The following is a 19,022-nucleotide window of genomic DNA, read 5'->3' as shown; positions in this document are numbered from 1 at the left end:
TAAACTCGGCGTATCATAAGTCAATTGGAGACACATCCTTCCGCGCCTTACACGGTTTTGATAAAGTGTTGCCGTATGACATAAGAGCGTCCCTTCCTTCATGTCCAGAGATCAGTTGTTACGGAAAAATATCGCACGACTCAATTGATTCATCAAAGGATCAAGGAAAATCTAGGTGAAGCCACTACAACCTTCACGAACCAGGCTAATAAATACGCGAAACCATCCAAGGTACGTAGCTCCCGGACTCCTGGTAATGGTGCAGGAATTTAGAAGTGAGGATCGTAAACTTGACCCAAAATGCTCTGGTCCCCATAGAGTCTTAGCTCATGTAAAGGGACATACGTTTAGGGTTCGACATGCAAATACAGGTGATATAGTGAAGAACATGAGGACCAGTTAGGAGTTGTACAGTATTGTGAACATGATCATCCCAGTCCCACAACAGACAACATTACTCAACCTCTAAACAATGTCTACCAACCACCATCTACAACTGTTCAGTCTGTCCCTACACCACCACCCTCACATCACCACCACCCTCACATCACCACCACCCTCACATCACCAGCACCCTCACATCACCAGCACCCTCACATCACCACCACCCTCACATCACCACCACCCACACATCACCACCACCCTCACATCACCACCACCCTCACATCACCACCACCCTCACATCACCACCACCCTAACATCACCACCACCCTCACATCACCACCACCCACACATCACCACCACCCACACATCACCACCACCCTCACATCACCACCACCCTCACATCACCACCATCTTCACATCACCACCACCCTCACATCACCACCACCTTCACATCACCACCACCCACACATCACCACCACCCTCACATCACCACCACCCTCACATCACCACCACCCTCACATCACCACCACCCACACATCACCACCACCCTCACATCACCACCACCCTCACATCACCACCACCCACACATCACCACCACCCTCACATCACCACCACCCTCACATCACCAGCACCCTCACATCACCACCACCCTCACATCACCACCACCCTCACATCACCACCACCCTCACATCACCACCACCTTCACATCACCACCACCCTCACATCACCACCACCCTCACATCACCACCACCTTCACATCACCACCACCCTCACATCACCACCACCCACACATCACCACCACCCTCACATCACCACCACCCACACATCACCACCACCCTCACATCACCACCACCCTCACATCACCACCACCTTCACATCACCACCACCCACACATCACCACCACCCACACATCACCACCACCCTCACATCACCAGCACCCTCACATCACCAGCACCCTCACATCACCATCACCCTCACATCACCACCACCTTCACATCACCACCACCCTCACATCACCACCACCCTCACATCACCACCACCTTCACATCACCACCACACTCACATCACCACCACCCTCACATCACCACCACCCACACATCACCACCACCCTCACATCACCACCACCCTCACATCACCACCACCTTCACATCACCACCACCCACACATCACCACCACCCTCACATCACCACCACCCTCACATCACCAGCACCCTCACATCACCAGCACCCTCACATCACCACCACCCTCACATCACCACCACCTTCACATCACCACCACCCTCACATCACCACCACCCTCACATCACCACCACCTTCACATCACCACCACACTCACATCACCACCACCCTCACATCACCACCACCCACACATCACCACCACCCTCACATCACCACCACACTCACATCACCACCATCTTCACATCACCACCACACACACATCACCAAGACCTCGCCTTTAAGAAGTTGTTTAGTTGATCATTTCCAGGATCTTCCTTCTCATGTCCTTATGGTGTCTTCCTGTATATGACACCATGGCAGTACCAGGCGCCCTTCTCAACACTCCCCGCCAGGTCCACCTCGTGAGGGACACAGTTAAGTTGGGCCTGGAGGGTCTACCCTACACTTACGATTATTTAGTGAACCTCCCACATCACTGCTTCTAACAACTTACCTCCCACATCATATATTCTTAATACCTTCCACAGAGCATCTCTATCAACCCTATCATATGCCTTCTCCAGGTCCATAAATGCTACATACAAATCCATTTGCTTTTCTAAGTATTTCTCACATACATTCTTCAAAGCAAACACCTGATCCACACATCCTCTACCACTTCTGAAACCACACTGCTCTTCCCCAATCTGATGCTCTGTATATGCCTTCACCCTCTCAGTCAATACTCTCCCATATAATTTCCCAGGAATACTCAACAAACTTATACCTCTGTAATTTGAACACTCACTCTTATCCCCTTTGCCTTTGTACAATGGCACTATGCAAGCATTCCGCCAATCCTCAGGCACCTCAATATGAACCATGCATGCACTGAATATCATTTCCAACCAGTCAACAACACAGTTACCCCCCCCCTTCCTTAGTAAATTATACTGCAATACCATCCAAACCCGCCGCCTTGCCGGCTTTCATCTTTCGCAAAGCTTTCACTACCTCTTCTCTGTTCACCAGACCATTCTCCCTGACCCTCTCACTTCGCACACCACCTCGACCAAAACATCCTATATCTGCCACTCTATCATCAAATACATCCAACAAACCATCTTCTTTTCACTTCACCACTATTTGTTATTACCTCCCCATTAGCCCCCTTCACCAATGTTCCCATTTGTTCCCTTGTCTTGCGCACTTTATTTACCTCCTTCCAAAACATCTTTATATTTTCTCTAACATATAATGATACTCTCTCACCCCAACACTCATATACCCTCTTTTTCAACCATTCCACCTTTCTCTTGACCTCCTGTCGCTTTCTTTTATAATATCCCAGTCATTTGCGCTACTTCCCTGCAAATATCATCCAAAGGTATCTCTTTTCTCTTTCACTAACAACCTTACTTCTTCATCACACCACTCACTACCCCTTCCAATCTGTCCACCTCCCACTTTTCGCATCACTGCTTCTCTAGATACATCCCATTCCTCACCCACTCCCGTTACGTCATTTGCTCTCACCTTTTCCAGTCTACTCTCAATCTTTCCTGTTACTTCCTCACACAAGTCTCCTTTTCAAGCTCACTTACTCTCACCACTCTTTTCTCCCCAACATTATCTCTTCTTTTCTGAAAACCTCTACAAGTCTTCACCTTCGCCTCCACAAGATAATGATCAGACATCCCTCCAGTTGCACCTCTCAGCACATTAACATTCAAAAGTCTCTCTTTCACGCGGCTACTAATCAACACGTATTCCAATAACGCCCTCTGGCCATCTCCCCTTCTCAAGTACGTATATTCATGAATATCTCTCTTTTTAAACCAGGTATTCCCAATCACCAGTCCTTTTTCAGCACACAAATCTATAAGCTCTTCATCATTTCCATTTACAACACTGAACACCCCATGTATACCAATTATACTCTCAACTGCCACATTACTCAGCTTTGCATTCAAATCAGCCATCACTATAACCCGGTCTCGTGCATCAAAACTACTAACACACTCACTCAGCTGCTCCCAAAACACTTGCCTCTCATGATCTTTCTTCTCATGACTAGGTGCATAGACACCAATAATCACCCATCTCTCTCCATCCACTTTCAGCTTTACCAACATCAATCTATTTCTCCTCACACCAAACCCAGACTTTACTCCCAAGACTTTCCCAAACCACTCGTCCCATTTACCCTTGAGCTTCGTTTCACTCAGAGCCAAAACATCCAGGTTCCTTTCGTCAAACATACTACCTATCTCTCCTTTTTTCTCATCTTGGTTACATCCACACACATTTAGACACCCCAATCTGAGCCTTCGAGGTGGATGAGCGCTCGCATGACTCCTTCTTCTGTTTCCCTCTTAGAAATATATATATATATATATATATATATATATATATATATATATATATATATATATATATATATATATATATATATATATATATATATATATATACATATATATATATATATATATATATATATATATATATATATTCTTTTCTTTCTTTTAAACTAATCGCCATTTCTCGCGTTAGCGAGGTAGCGTTAAGGACAGAGGACTGGGCCTTTTTTGGAATATCCTCACCTGGCCCCCCTCTGTTCCTTCTTTTGGAAATAAAAAAAAACGAGAGGGGAGGATTTCCAGCCACCCGCTCCCTTCCCTTTTAGTCGCCTTCTACGACACGCAGGAAATACGTGGGAAGTATTCTTAATCCCCTATCCCCAGGGATAATATATATATATATATATATATATATATATATATATATATATATATATATATATATATATATATATATATATATATATATATATATATATATATATTATATATATATATATATATATATATATATATATATATATATATATATATATATATATATATATATATATATATATATATATATATATATATATATATATATATATATATATATATTTATATATATATGTATATATAAAGCAGCAGGTTTGGATGGTATTGCAGTGGAATTTATTAAAAAAGGGGGTGACTGTATTATTGACTGGTTGGTAAGGTTATTTAATGTATGTATGATTCATGGTGAGGTGCCTGAGGATTGGCGGAATGCGTGCATAGTGCCATTGTACAAAGGCAAAGGGGGTAAGAGTGAGTGCTCAAATTACAGAGGTATAAGTTTGTTGAGTATTCCTGGTAAATTGTATGGGAGGGTATTGATTGAGAGGGTGAAGGCATGTACAGAGCATCAGATTGGGGAAGAGCAGTGTGGTTTCAGAAGTGGTAGAGGATGTGTGGATCAGGTGTTTGCTTTGAAGAATGTATGTGAGAAATACTTAGAAAAGCAAATGGATTTGTATGTAGCATTTATGGATCTGGAGAAGGCATATGATAGAGTTGATAGAGACGCTCTGTGGAAGGTATTAAGAATATATGGTGTGGGAGGCAAGTTGTTAGAAGCAGTGAAAAGTTTTTATCGAGGATGTAAGGCATGTGTACGTGTAGGAAGAGAGGAAAGTGATTGGTTCTCAGTGAATGTAGGTTTGCGGCAGGGGTGTGTGATGTCTCCATGGTTGTTTAATTTGTTTATGGATGGGGTTGTTAGGGAGGTGAATGCAAGAGTTTTGGAAAGAGAGGCAAGTATGAAGTCTGCTGGGGATGAGAGAGCATGGGAAGTGAGTCAGTTGTTGTTCGCTGATGATACTGCGCTGGTGGCTGATTCATGTGAGAAACTGCAGAAGCTGGTGACTGAGTTTGGTAAAGTGTGTGAAAGAAGAAAGTTAAGAGTAAATGTGAATAAGAGCAAGGTTATTAGGTACAGTAGGGTTGAGGGTCAAGTCTATTGGGAGGTGAGTTTGAATGGAGAAAAACTTGAGGAAGTGAAGTGTTTTAGATATCTGGGAGTGGATCTGGCAGCGGATGGAACCATGGAAGCGGAAGTGGATCATAGGGTGGGGGAGGGGGCGAAAATTCTGGGAGCCTTGAAGAATGTGTGGAAGTCGAGAACATTATCTCGGAAAGCAAAAATGGGTATGTTTGAAGGAATAGTGGTTCCAACAATGTTGTATGGTTGCGAGGCGTGGGCTATGGATAGAGTTCTGCGCAGGAGGATGGATGTGCTGGAAATGAGATGTTTGAGGACAATGTGTGGTGTGAGGTGGTTTGATCGAGTAAGTAACGTAAGGGTAAGAGAGATGTGTGGAAATAAAAAGAGCGTGGTTGAAAGAGCAGAAGAGGGTGTTTTGAAATGGTTTGGGCACATGGAGAGAATGAGTGAGGAAAGATTGACCAAGAGGATATATGTGTCGCAGGTGGAGGGAACGAGGAGAAGAGGGAGACCAAATTGGAGGTGGAAGGATGGAGTGAAAAAGATTTTGTGTGATCGGGGCCTGAACATGCAGGAGGGTGAAAGGAGGGCAAGGAATAGAGTGAATTGGAGCGATGTGGCATACCGGGGTTGACGTGCTGTCAGTGGATTGAATCAAGGCATGTGAAGCGTCTGGGGTAAACCACGGAAAGCTGTGTAAGTATGTATATTTGCGTGTGTGGACGTATGTATATACATGTGTATGGGGGTGGGTTGGGCCATTTCTTTCGTCTGTTTCCTTGCGCTACCTCGCAAACGCGGGAGACAGCGACAAAGCAAAAAAAAAAAAAAAAAATATATGTATATATATATATATATATATATATATATATATATATATATATATATATATATATATATATATATATATATATATATATATATATCATCCCTGGGGATGGGGAGAAAGAATACTTCCCACACATTCCTCACGTGTAGTAAAAGGCGATTAAAGGGGACAGGAGCGGGGTGCTGGAAACCCTCCCCTCCTTGTATTTTAACTTTCTAAAAGGGGAAACACAAGAAGAAGTCACGCGGGAGAGATAGGTAGTATGTTTGAGGAAAGAAACCTGGATGTTTTGGCTCTGAGTGAAACGAAGCTCAAGGGTAAAGGGGAAGAGTGGTTTGGGAATTTCTTGGGAGTAAAGTCAGGGGTTAGTGAGAGGACAAGAGCAAGGGAAGGAGTAGCACTACTCCTGAAACAGGAGTGGTGGGAGCAGGTGATAGAGTGTAAAAAAGTAAACTCTAGATTAATATGGGTAAAACTGAAAGTGGATGGAGAGAGATGGGTGATTATTGGTGCATATGCACCTGGGCATGAGAAGAAAGATCATGAGAGGCAAGTGTTTTGCAAGCAGCTGATTGAGTGTGTTAGTAGTTTTGATGCAAGAGATCGGGTTATAGTGATGGGTGATTTGAATGCAAAGGTGAATAATGTGGCAGTTGAGGGAATAATTTGTGTACATGGGGTGTTCAGTGTTGTAAATGGAAATGGTGAAGAGCTTGTAGATTTATATGCTGAAAAAGGACTGGTGATTGGGAATACCTGGGTTAAGAAGAGAGATATATATAAGTATACGTATGTAAGTAGGAGAGATGGCCAGAGAGCGTTATTGGATTACATGTTAATTGATAGGCGCGCGAAAGAGAGACTTTTGGATGTTAATGTGCTGAGAGGTGCAACTGGAGGGATGTCTGATCATTATTTTGTGGTGGCGAAGGTGAAGATTTGTAGAGGTTTTCAGAAAAGAAGAGAGAATGTTGGGGTGAAGAGAGTGGTGGGAGTAAGTGAGCTTGGGAAGGAGACTTGTGTGAGGAAGTACCAGGAGAGACTGAGCACAGAAAGGAAATAGATGAGAACAAAGGAGGTAAGGAGAGTTGAGGAGGAATGGGATGTATTTAGGGAAGCAGTGATGACTTGCGCAAAAGATGCTTGTGGCATGAGAAGTGTGGGAGGTGGGGTGATTAGAAAAGGTAGTGAGTGGTGGGATGAAAAAGTAAGATTATTAGTGAAAGAGAGAGAGGCATTTGGACGATTTCTGCAGGGAAATAATGCAAATGAGTGGGAGATGTATAAAAGGAAGAGGCAGGAGGTCAAGAGAAAGGTGCAAGAGGTGAAAAAGAGTGCAAATGAGAGTTAGGGTGAGAGAGTATAATTGAATCTTAGGGAGAATAAAAAGATGTTTTGGAAGGAGGTAAATAAAGTGCGTAAGACAAGGGAACATATGGTAACTTCAGTGAAGGGGACAAATGGGGAGGTGATAACAAGTAGTGGTGATATGAGAAGGAGATGGAGTGAGTATTTTGAAGGTTTGTTGAATGTGTTTGATGATAGAGTGGCAGATATAGGGTGTTTTGATCGAGGTGGTGTGCAAAGTGAGAGGGTTAGGGAGAATGATTTGGTAAACAGAGAAGAGGTTGTAAAAGCTTTGCGGAAGATGAAAGCCGGCATGGCGGCAGGTTTGGATGGTATTGCAATGGAATTTATTAAAAAAGGGGGTGACTGTATTGTTAACTGGTTGGTAAGGTTATCTAATATATGTATGACTCATGGTGAGGTGCTTGGATTGGCGGAATGCTTGCATAGTGCCATTGTACAAAGGCAAAGAGGATAAAAGTGAGTGCTCAAATTACAGAGGTATAAGTTTGTTGAGTATTCCTGGGAAATTATATGGGAGGGTATTGAATGAGAGGGTGAAGGCATGTACAGAGCATCAGATTGGAGAAGAGCAGTGTGGTTTCAGAATTGGTAGAGGATGTGTGGATCAGGTGTTTGCTCTGAAGAATGTATGTGAGAAATACTTAGAAAAGCAAATGGATTTCTATGTAGCATTTATGGATCTGGAGAAGTCATATGATAGAGTTGATAGAGATTTTTTGTGGAAGGTATTAAGAATATATGGTGTGGGAGGCAAGTGGTTAGAAGCAGTGAAGTTTTTATCAAGGATGTAAGGCATGTGTACGTGTAGGAAGAGAGGAAAGTGATTGGTTCTCAGTGAATGTAGGTTTGCGGCAAGGGTGTGTGATGTCTCCATGGTTGTTTAATTTGTTTATGGATGGGGTTGTTAGGGAGGTGAATGCAGGAGTTTTGGAAAGAGGGCAAGTATGTAGGCTGTTGTGGACGAGAGAGCTTGGGAAGTGAGTCAGTTATTGTTCGCTGATGATACAGCGCTGTTAGCTGATTCGTGTGAGAAACTGCAGAAACTGGTGACTGAGTTTGGTAATGTGTGTGAAAGAAGAAAGCTTAGAGTAAATGTGAATAAGAGCAAGGTTATTAAGTACAGTAGGGTTGAGGGGCAAGTCAATTTAGAGGTAAGTTTGAATGGAGAAAAACTGGAGGAAGTGAAATGTTTTAGATATCTTGGAGTGGATTTGGCAGAGGATGGAACCATGGAAGCGGAAATGAATCATAGGTTGGGGGAGGGGCCGAAAGTTGTGGGAGCATTGAAGAATGTGTGGAAGTCAAGAACATTATCTCGGAAAGCAAAAATGGGTATGTTTGAAGGAATAGTGGTTCCAACAATGTTATATTGTTGCGAGGCGTGGGCTATAGATAGAGTTGTGCAGAGGAGGGTGGATGTGCTGGAAATGAGATGTTTGAGGACAATATGAGGTGTCAGGTGCTTTGATCGAGTAAGTAATAATAGTGTAAGAGAGATGTGTGGTAATAAAAAAAAAGAGTGATTGAGAGAGCAGAAGAGAGTGTTTCGAAATGGTTTGGTCACATGGAGAGAATGAGTGAGGAAAGATTGACCAAGAGGATATATGTGTCAGAGGTGGAGGGAACGAGAAGTGGGAGACCAAATTGGAGGTGGAAAGATGGAGTGAAAAAGATTTTGAGTCATTGGGGCCTAAACATGCAGGAGGGTGTAAGGCGTGCAAGGAACAGAGTGAACTGGAACGATGTGGTATACTGGGGTCGACGTGCTATCAATGGATTGAACCAGGGCATGTGAAGCGTCTGGGGTAAACCATGGAAAGTTCTGTGGGGCCTGGATGTGGAAAGGGTGCTGTGGTTTTGGTGCATTATTATATGATAGCTAGGGACTGAGTGTGAACGAATATGGACTTTGTTGTCTTTTCCTAGCGCCACCTCGAGCACATGTGGGGGAAGGGGGGGTTATTTCATGTGTGGCGGAGTGGCGATGGGAATGAATAAAGGCAGACAGTATGAATTATTTACATGTGTACATATGTATATGTCTGTGTATATATATATATATATATATATATATATATATATATATATATATATGTATACATTGAGATGTATAGGTATGTGTATTTGCGTGTGTGGACGTGTATGTATATACATGTGTATGTGGGTGGGTTGGGCCATTTTTTCGTCCGTTTCCTTGCGCTACCTCGCTAACGCGGGTGGCAGCGACAAAGCAAAATAAAAAAAATATATATAATGATAGATAGATAGATAGATAGATAGATAGATAGATTGATAGGTAGAAAGATACACAGATAGATTGAGTGCAGAAAGGAAAAAGGTGAGAGCAAATGACGTAATGGGAGTGGGGGAGGACAGGGATGTATTTAGGGAAGCAGTGATGGCTTTTGCAAAAGATGCTTGTGGCATGAAAAGCGTGGAAGGTGGGCAGATTGGAAAGGGTGGTGAGTGGTGGAATGAAGAAGTAAGATTGTTTGTAAAAGTGAAGAGAGAGGCGTTTGGACGATTTTTGCAGGGAACTAGTGCGAATGACTGAGAAATGTATAAAAGAAAGAGGCAGGAGGTCAAGAGAAAGGTGCAGGAGGTGAAAAAAAGGGCAAATTAGAGTTGGGATGGGAGGGTATCATTAGATTTTTCGGAGAATAAAAAGATGTTATAGTGATGGATGATTTGAATGCAAAGGTGAGTAATGTGGCAGTTGAGGGAATAATTGGTGTACATGGGGTGTTCAGTGTTGTAAATGGAAATGGTGAAGAGCTTGTAGATTTATGTGCTGAAAAAGGATTGGTGATTGGGAATACCTGGTTTAAAAAGAGAGATATACATAAGTATACGTATGTAAGTAGGAGAGATGGCCAGAGAACGTTATTGGATTACGTGTTGATTGATAGGCACGCGAAAGAGAGACTTTTGGATGTTAATGTACTGAGAGGTGCAGCTGGAGGGATGTCTGATCAATATCTTGTGGAGGCGAAAGTGAAGATTTGTAGAGGTTTTCAGAAAAGAAGAGAGAATGTTGGGGTGAAGAGAGTGGTGAGAGTAAGTGAGCTTGGGAAGGAGACTTGTGTGAGGAAGTGCCAAGAGAGACTGAGTGCAGAATGGAAAAAGGTGAGAGCAAATGACGTAAGGGGAGTGGGGGAGGAATAGGATGTATTTAAGGAAGCAGTGATGGCTTGCGCAAAAGATGCTTGTGGCATGAGAAGCGTGGGAGGTTGGGAGATTAGAAAGGGTAGTGAGTGGTGGGATGAAGAAGTAAGATTATTAGTGAAAGAGAAGAGAGGGGCATTTGGACGAGTTTTGCAAGGAAATAGTGCAAATGACCGGGAGATGTATGAAAGAGAGAGGCAGTAGGTCAAGAGAAAGGTGCAAGAGGTGAAAAAGAGGGCAAATGAGAGTTGAGGTGAGAATCATTAAATTTTAGAGAGAATAAAAAGATGTTTTGGAAGGAGGTAAATAAAGTGCATAAGACAAGAGAAGAAATGGGAACATTGGTGAAGGGGGCTAATGGGGAGGTGATAACAAGTAGTGGTGATGTAAGAAGGAGATGGAGTGAGTATTTTGAAGGTTTGTCGAATGTGTTTGATGATAGAGTGGCAGATATCGGGTGTTTTGGTCGAGGTGGCAAGGCAGTGGGTTTGGATGGTATTGCAGTGGAATTTATTAAAAACGGGGGTGACTATATTGTTGACTGGTTAGTAAGGATAAACAATGTATGTATGACTCATGGTGAGGTGCCTGAGGATTGGCGGAATGCATGCATAGTGCCATTGCACAAAGGCAAAGGGGATAAAGGTGAGTGTTCAAATTACAAAGGTATAAGTTTGTTGAGTAGTCCTGGGAAATTAATTGGGAGGGTATTGATTGAGAGGGTGAAGGCATGTACAGAGAATCAGATTGGGGAAGAGCAGTGTGGTTTTGGAAGTGGTAAAGGATGTGTGGATCAGGTGTTTGCTTCCAAGTATGCATGTGAGAAGTACTCAGAAAAACAAATGGTTGTATGTAGCATTTATAGATCTGGAGAAGGCATATGATAGAGTTGATAGAGATGTTTTGTGGAAGGTATTAAGAATATAAGGTGTGGAAGGCAAGTTGTTAGAAGCAGTGAAAAGTTTTTATCGAGGATGTAAGGCATGTGTACGAGTAGGAAGATAGGAAAGTGATTAGTTCTCAGGGAATGTCGGTGTGCGGCAGGGGTGCGTCATGTTTCCATGGTTTTTTAATCTGTTTATGGATGGGGTTGTTAGGGAGGTGAATGCAAGAGTTTTGGAGAGGGGCAAGTATGCGGTCTGTTGTGGATGAGAGGGCTTGGGAAGTGAGTCATTTGTTGTTCGCTGATGATACAGCGCTGATGGCTGAATCGTGTGAGAAACGGCAGAAGCTGGTGACTGAGTTTGGTGAAGTGTGTGAAAGAAGAAAGCTGAGAGTAAATGTGAATAAGAGCAAGGTTATTAGGTACAGTAGGGTTGAGGAACAAGTCAACTGGGAGGTAAGTTTGAATGGAGAAAATTGGCGAAAGTGAAAGCAGTGAAAAGTTTTTATCGAGGATGTAAGGCATGTGTACGAGTAGGAAGATAGGAAAGTGATTAGTTCTCAGGGAATGTCGGTGTGCGGCAGGGGTGCGTCATGTTTCCATGGTTTTTTAATCTGTTTATGGATGGGGTTGTTAGGGAGGTGAATGCAAGAGTTTTGGAGAGGGGCAAGTATGCGGTCTGTTGTGGATGAGAGGGCTTGGGAAGTGAGTCATTTGTTGTTCGCTGATGATACAGCGCTGATGGCTGAATCGTGTGAGAAACGGCAGAAGCTGGTGACTGAGTTTGGTGAAGTGTGTGAAAGAAGAAAGCTTAGAGTAAATGTGAATAAGAGCAAGGTTATTAGGTACAGTAGGGTTGAGGAACAAGTCAACTGGGAGGTAAGTTTGAATGGAGAAAATTGGCGAAAGTGAAAGCAGTGAAAAGTTTTTATCGAGGATGTAAGGCATGTGTACGAGTAGGAAGATAGGAAAGTGATTAGTTCTCAGGGAATGTCGGTGTGCGGCAGGGGTGCGTCATGTTTCCATGGTTTTTTAATCTGTTTATGGATGGGGTTGTTAGGGAGGTGAATGCAAGAGTTTTGGAGAGGGGCAAGTATGCGGTCTGTTGTGGATGAGAGGGCTTGGGAAGTGAGTCATTTGTTGTTCGCTGATGATACAGCGCTGATGGCTGAATCGTGTGAGAAACGGCAGAAGCTGGTGACTGAGTTTGGTGAAGTGTGTGAAAGAAGAAAGCTGAGAGTAAATGTGAATAAGAGCAAGGTTATTAGGTACAGTAGGGTTGAGGAACAAGTCAACTGGGAGGTAAGTTTGAATGGAGAAAATTGGCGAAAGTGAAAGCAGTGAAAAGTTTTTATCGAGGATGTAAGGCATGTGTACGAGTAGGAAGATAGGAAAGTGATTAGTTCTCAGGGAATGTCGGTGTGCGGCAGGGGTGCGTCATGTTTCCATGGTTTTTTAATCTGTTTATGGATGGGGTTGTTAGGGAGGTGAATGCAAGAGTTTTGGAGAGGGGCAAGTATGCGGTCTGTTGTGGATGAGAGGGCTTGGGAAGTGAGTCATTTGTTGTTCGCTGATGATACAGCGCTGATGGCTGAATCGTGTGAGAAACGGCAGAAGCTGGTGACTGAGTTTGGTGAAGTGTGTGAAAGAAGAAAGCTGAGAGTAAATGTGAATAAGAGCAAGGTTATTAGGTACAGTAGGGTTGAGGAACAAGTCAACTGGGAGGTAAGTTTGAATGGAGAAAATTGGCGAAAGTGAAGTGTTTTAGATATCTTCGTTGTGGATTTGGCAGCGGATGGAACCATGGAAGCGGAAGTGAGTCACAGGTTGGGGGAGGGGGCGAGAGTTCTGGGAGCGTTGAAAAATGCGTGGAAGGCGAGAACATTGTCTCGGAAAACAAAAATGGGTATGTTTGAAGGAATAGTGGTTCCAACAATGTTATATGGTTGCGAGGCGTGGGCTATAGATATTGTTGTGCGGAGGAGTGTGGATGTGTTGGAAATGAGATGTTTGAGGACAATATGTGGTGTGAGGTGGTTTGATCGAGTAAGTAATAAAAGGGTAAGAGAGATGTGTGGTAATAAAATGAGTGTGGTTGAGAGAGCAGAAGAGGGTATTTTGAAATGGTTTGGTCACATGGAGAGAATGAGTGAGGAAAGATTGACAAAGAGGATATATGTGTGTCAGAGATGGAGGGAACGAGGAGAAGTGGGAGACCAAATTGGAGGTGGAAGGATGGAGCGAAAAAGATTTTGAGCGATCGGGTCCTGAACATGCAGGAGGGTGAAAGGCGGGCAAGGAACAGAGTGAATTGGTACCATGTGGTATACCGGGGTCGACGTGCTGTCAGTGGATTGAACCAGGTTATATGAAGTGTCTGGGAAAAACCATGGAATGTTTTGTGGGATCTGGATGTTTGAAGGGAGCTGTGGTTTGGGTGCATTACACACATGACAGCTACGAACTGAATGTGAAAGAATGTAGCCTTTTTGTCTGTTTCTTGCGCTGCCTCGGTAGAGTATGTGGGGATGCTATTTCATGTGTGGCAGGGTGGCGATGGGAATGGATGAAGGCAGCATGTATGGATATGTACAAGTATATATATGTATATGTCTGTGTATGTATATGTATGTATACGTTAAAATGTATATGTATGTAAGTATATGTGCGTGTGTGGCCGTTTATGTATATATACATGTGTATGTGGATGGGTTGGTCCATTCCTCGTCCATTTCCTTGCGCTACCTCGCTAACAATGATGAAGGTGGTGATAATTATCGTATTGATTATTGTATTATATGGTTGATGAAGTGTTATTAGGTCAGGATTGAAAGCTACTGAGGGTTTTGTTGATGAAAACAAAAACAAAACAAATCGTTCACAGGGCGAAATCTTCATATATCTGGTCACTGAGACTAATTTTTCTAACGATGTAGCACTCACAACCCGCCCCAGTGGGCCTCAGGCTATCTTGAGGGAAAGATGTTCTTTCTTTGTTATTCTAGCCTTCCACTTCACTTGGGATTTCTTCTACAAGAGGCTTGCTTTTTCTTTTCTAAGAAGGAGAAAGTCCGAATTCTCGCCTACAAACAAGAAATTGTCCGCACACTTGAGATTTTTAGTCGCACCGGTCGCTCAGAACGCACGACCAGGCGGCTGCTTCCTGCAACACCTCATCATTTCCTCGCCTCAATCGTGAGATGAAGACTTTAGTGACCCAAAAAAACATGGACCTAGAACACTTGGGGAACCTTGCCAGTTGTATACTCACACGTCTGCAGATGGTATTCAAGCCATAAGTAGAGATGACGAAGTACTAAAATGCAAGTGTAACATTGCCTTTGAAAATAGTTTTTTGGGTAATTACTTTTTACCTCAGAGATTGTGTGCTGAACATGGTATCTAGATCGTACAAAGGAATGGGTCAGTATAATTTAATGTGAAATGTTTTCACTGTTTCTGTATCACACTGAGAAGTAACCTAACCCGATATGTCTCCGTTATGAAGATTGGTGTTAACAATACAGTTGGAATCTGATCATAACCAGGTTAGGTTATAATGGTAGTTATATGTAACGTGTCAGTCGACTTATGTACATAGTAATCTTACTGGGGAGATGACATGTCGTCAGAAGCAAGTTTAAAACGTAAAGAAAATGTAGACTTACCTTATGATGACGTAGTATTATGTTGACCTCTTGTATTGGGAAGCGATGAACAACAACAGCGTCTGGTGTGGTCACTTATCACTCACATTCTTAATGTTTACATTACTGACGACCAAAGAAACATATGTGACTTATTTTCAAACTTGGAGGGTTTCCCTCACACTGAAAAGATTGTCTTAGTACATGTAATTCAGTGGTCTTTCCTTCCGTTTTATATCTTTTTTTCATTAATATCCATCACACACACATATAAAAGCTCTTCTCATCTGACACTCTTTCTTTCCGTGTTAATCCTTGGCTTATGCGGTGCAGCGGTCTATGCTGCTGAACCCGGCATTCAACCACAGGGATTACTGGCCACTGTGAATGGTCTGGCAGCGTTCTCACCTGTGCTGTTTCTCTTGCTGGTTTGAGTTTCCTACAAACGCTGTCAACTGTGTAAGTTTTCGCGATAGTATCAGCCTGACCTCAACTGTGATGCCACACTCTGAGCTGCCTCAGGTATCAGCAGTGTAAACGCTTCCTTCACCTTCTCCGCTCACGTCCTCTTTCACCAGCCAATATTACCTCTGATTTCTCTCCTCTGGCAGCCTCTCCTGCACCACTCTGAGCGAGTGCGTCCTCAGCAGCTTCGGGACGATACAGGTTACTAATGTGCCACACCTAAAGACCTGGGTAAACTGAGCAACGAAAACTCGCCCTTATAGGACCGGGAAAATGTTGGAGTTTAGCACCTTATTTCATGGGCGCCTTCAAAGGTATGTCATAGATTCTCTCACTGATGAGGAAGAGTTTATATGACGGAGTTTTCCTCAGTCGTCCTGATTTATCTAACGACCTTCTCCTCTCAAGACTTAGAATAAAATCATAGGTTTGGTTAGAGAGTTGTGGAGAGAGTGTTGTGATAATGTGTGTATCATTACCTGGTGTTAGCATCAGTTTGATCAGTGCTACTATGCTGCTCAGACGCTGGCCTTGTCTGCCATAATATAGCACGAAACTGGTCTGCAAAATTCACTTCTGTGTCAAGTGAAAATTATATGAACACAAATCACTCAACACAGAAATGAAATTCGTAAATCAACTTTAAATTCCAATAATTAAGTTGAGAATTTGATATGTATTCCCACTTTGTTGTGTTTTAGCATTTGTGTTTTAGGTGGTTGGTTTAATTTTCTTGTTTATAGGTTGGTTTAGCATAATGCACAGTTGTTTATTTATTTCAAATTTTCATTTTTCGCTTAAGATAATTATCATATATATAAATTTAAAATATTAGTGAGTTTGTCACAAGTAGAAGAGTGGGAAAATCATTCACATAAAAACTCTTCAAGACGACAGACATATAATACACACTCGACCTCACTACCTTCATACTTTACATAAGTGTAACACAAGTCATGAGTAACAGTGTGACGGAAACCATGGGTTACAGTGTGACGGCGGTACTGTGACGGAAGTTGTGTTTTAGCGTAACAACAGATTAATATTTTCCATAACAGCAATATGATAATCAGATCAATAATTTCTTATCTAACGTTTGTATCAAAGTCGTTCAATAATCATTATTTATCTCCCACATGAAACGTGGTGTACCCACCACACACACTCACTAAACTCCAATGTGTTGCTACTGTGCAATGTTATCACTGTTATCATAACACCACAACTGTTATCAAAACACAACTGTTCTGGTTATCATAACACCACAACTGTTATCAAAACACAACAACTGTCCTGGTTATCATAAGTTCACACGTTGTTCTTCACAGTTTCTGATACGTCTTATTCCATTTCATTTTTCTTCGTCATTTTCATGTTGACTAAGAGTCAAGTTTGTGTTATTATGTTGGTCCTGAGTGATGGGTCGGTCGTGTCTGGTCAACACATACAAACTTAGATTCTCATTATTCATATTTTGGTTTCTTGTGATGGTAATATGTATCTTGCAGACCATTGTCCTCGCTACTGCATCTTCATCATGAAGAAGAACAACGTCATTTGGTTACTTGTGTCATGACGTAACTATTGACGTATGACGTATTGTTGAAGTCATAATGATGTATTTCTTGCCCAGATAAACTGTCTCTTGACGTCAGAGGGTATCCTGTATCATACAATGCATCTCCATATCTGTGTCTTAACTCCACATGTCCACCATCATTACTAGTTCTTAACTCCACATGTCCACCATCATTACTAGTTCTTAACTCCACATGTCCACCATCATTACTAGTTCTTAACTCCACATGTCCACCATCATTACTAGTTCTTAACTCCACATGTCCACCATCATTACTGGTTCTTAACTCCACATGTCCACCATCATTACTGGTTCTTAACTCCACATGTCCACCATCATTACTGGTTCTTAACTCCACATGTCCACCATCATTACTGGTTCTTAACTCCACATGTCCACCATCATTACTGGTTCTTAACTCCACATGTCCACCATCATTACTGGTACTTAACTCCACATGTCTACCATCATTACTGGTTCTTAACTCCACATGTCCACCATTATTACTGGTTCTTAACTCCACATGTCCACCATCATTACTGGTTTATTCCTTGTGTCCTAACACGTCTTCTGCTCTGGCCAGTATCTGAGCAAGACCCACTTCCCTCTGACGTTGATCACATTGCATGTGTCGTCGTCCACCTGAACCTCACTCCTCGCCAGCCTTCATTGTCCCTCACTCCACACCATTATAACCTCACGATCTCTAGTGGTGATCATAGGTTGTAAGGATCTCTAGTTGTGATCATAGGTTGTTAGATCACATCAGTAATCACTGAAGTTGTTGATGTATGATGAAACATGTCCTACAGGAACAGTGTTGCTAAGCATCATCATGTTGTGTCTCACAACAACACGCCAGCCACACACTACCACATCAGCTACAAATATCTAGGAAAATACAAATAACGATCACCAAGTGCAATACAATTTTGAAATGAAAAAAAGAATAATATTTGACTAAGAAGTCCATGTGGCGTCAGTTTCTTGATGTCCTCCTAGAGGTACAGAGATGTCAACTGTTCATCATGAGACGAGGCACCAAGCGCCACCACAACTCCGGTCGCACCTCCCACCACGACGCTGCTCCACGCCACACTAACTCTGGCTGGCTGGCTGGAGCCCAGCCACCCAGGCTGGTGGTGGGCCCGCCTCCTCCTCCAACCCACCGTCCCACCTGAAGACGCCCCGCCACCACTCAGCCCATACCACCCACCCACCACTCCAGCCATACAGCAACCCACCACCCACCCACCACTCCAGCCATACAGCAACCCACCACTACCCCAGCCATACAGCAACCCACCACCCACCCACCACTACTCCAGCCATACAGCAACCCACCACCCACCCACCACTACTCCAGCCATACAGCAACCCACCACCCACCCACCACTCCAGCCATACAGCAACCCACCACCCACCCATCACTACCACAGCCATACAGCAACCCACCACCCACCCACCACTCCAGCCATACAGCAACCCACCACCCACCCACCACTCCAGCCATACATCAACCCACCACCCACCCACCACTCCAGCCATACAGCAACCCACCACCCCCCCACCACTCCAGCCATACAGCAACCCACCACCCACCCACCACTCCAGCCATACAGCAACCCACCACCCACCCACCACTCCAGCCATACAGCAACCCACCACCCACCCACCACTCCAGCCATACAGCAACCCACCACTCCAGCCATAC

The 19,022-nt window shown here is 43.3% G+C and overlaps 1 protein-coding gene across 1 annotated transcript in view; it reads right to left on the bottom strand.

Moving 5' to 3' along the window:
- The window catches only part of LOC139748635 (uncharacterized), a 707,069-nt gene extending 688,680 nt beyond the window's left edge, over positions 1-18,389 (bottom strand). Inside the window, exon 1 of the mRNA XM_071661839.1 lies at positions 15,286-18,389. The gene's annotated coding sequence lies outside the window, so the exon portion shown is untranslated. The remainder of the gene's footprint in view (positions 1-15,285) is intronic.
- Between the last annotated feature and the right edge of the window lie 633 nt (positions 18,390-19,022).

This window comes from Panulirus ornatus, chromosome 5 (assembly GCF_036320965.1).
Source record: "Panulirus ornatus isolate Po-2019 chromosome 5, ASM3632096v1, whole genome shotgun sequence".
NCBI lineage: Eukaryota > Metazoa > Arthropoda > Malacostraca > Decapoda > Palinuridae > Panulirus > Panulirus ornatus.
Note: the sequence above shows the minus strand (reverse complement) of the source record. Positions and strands in the feature narration are given on the sequence as shown.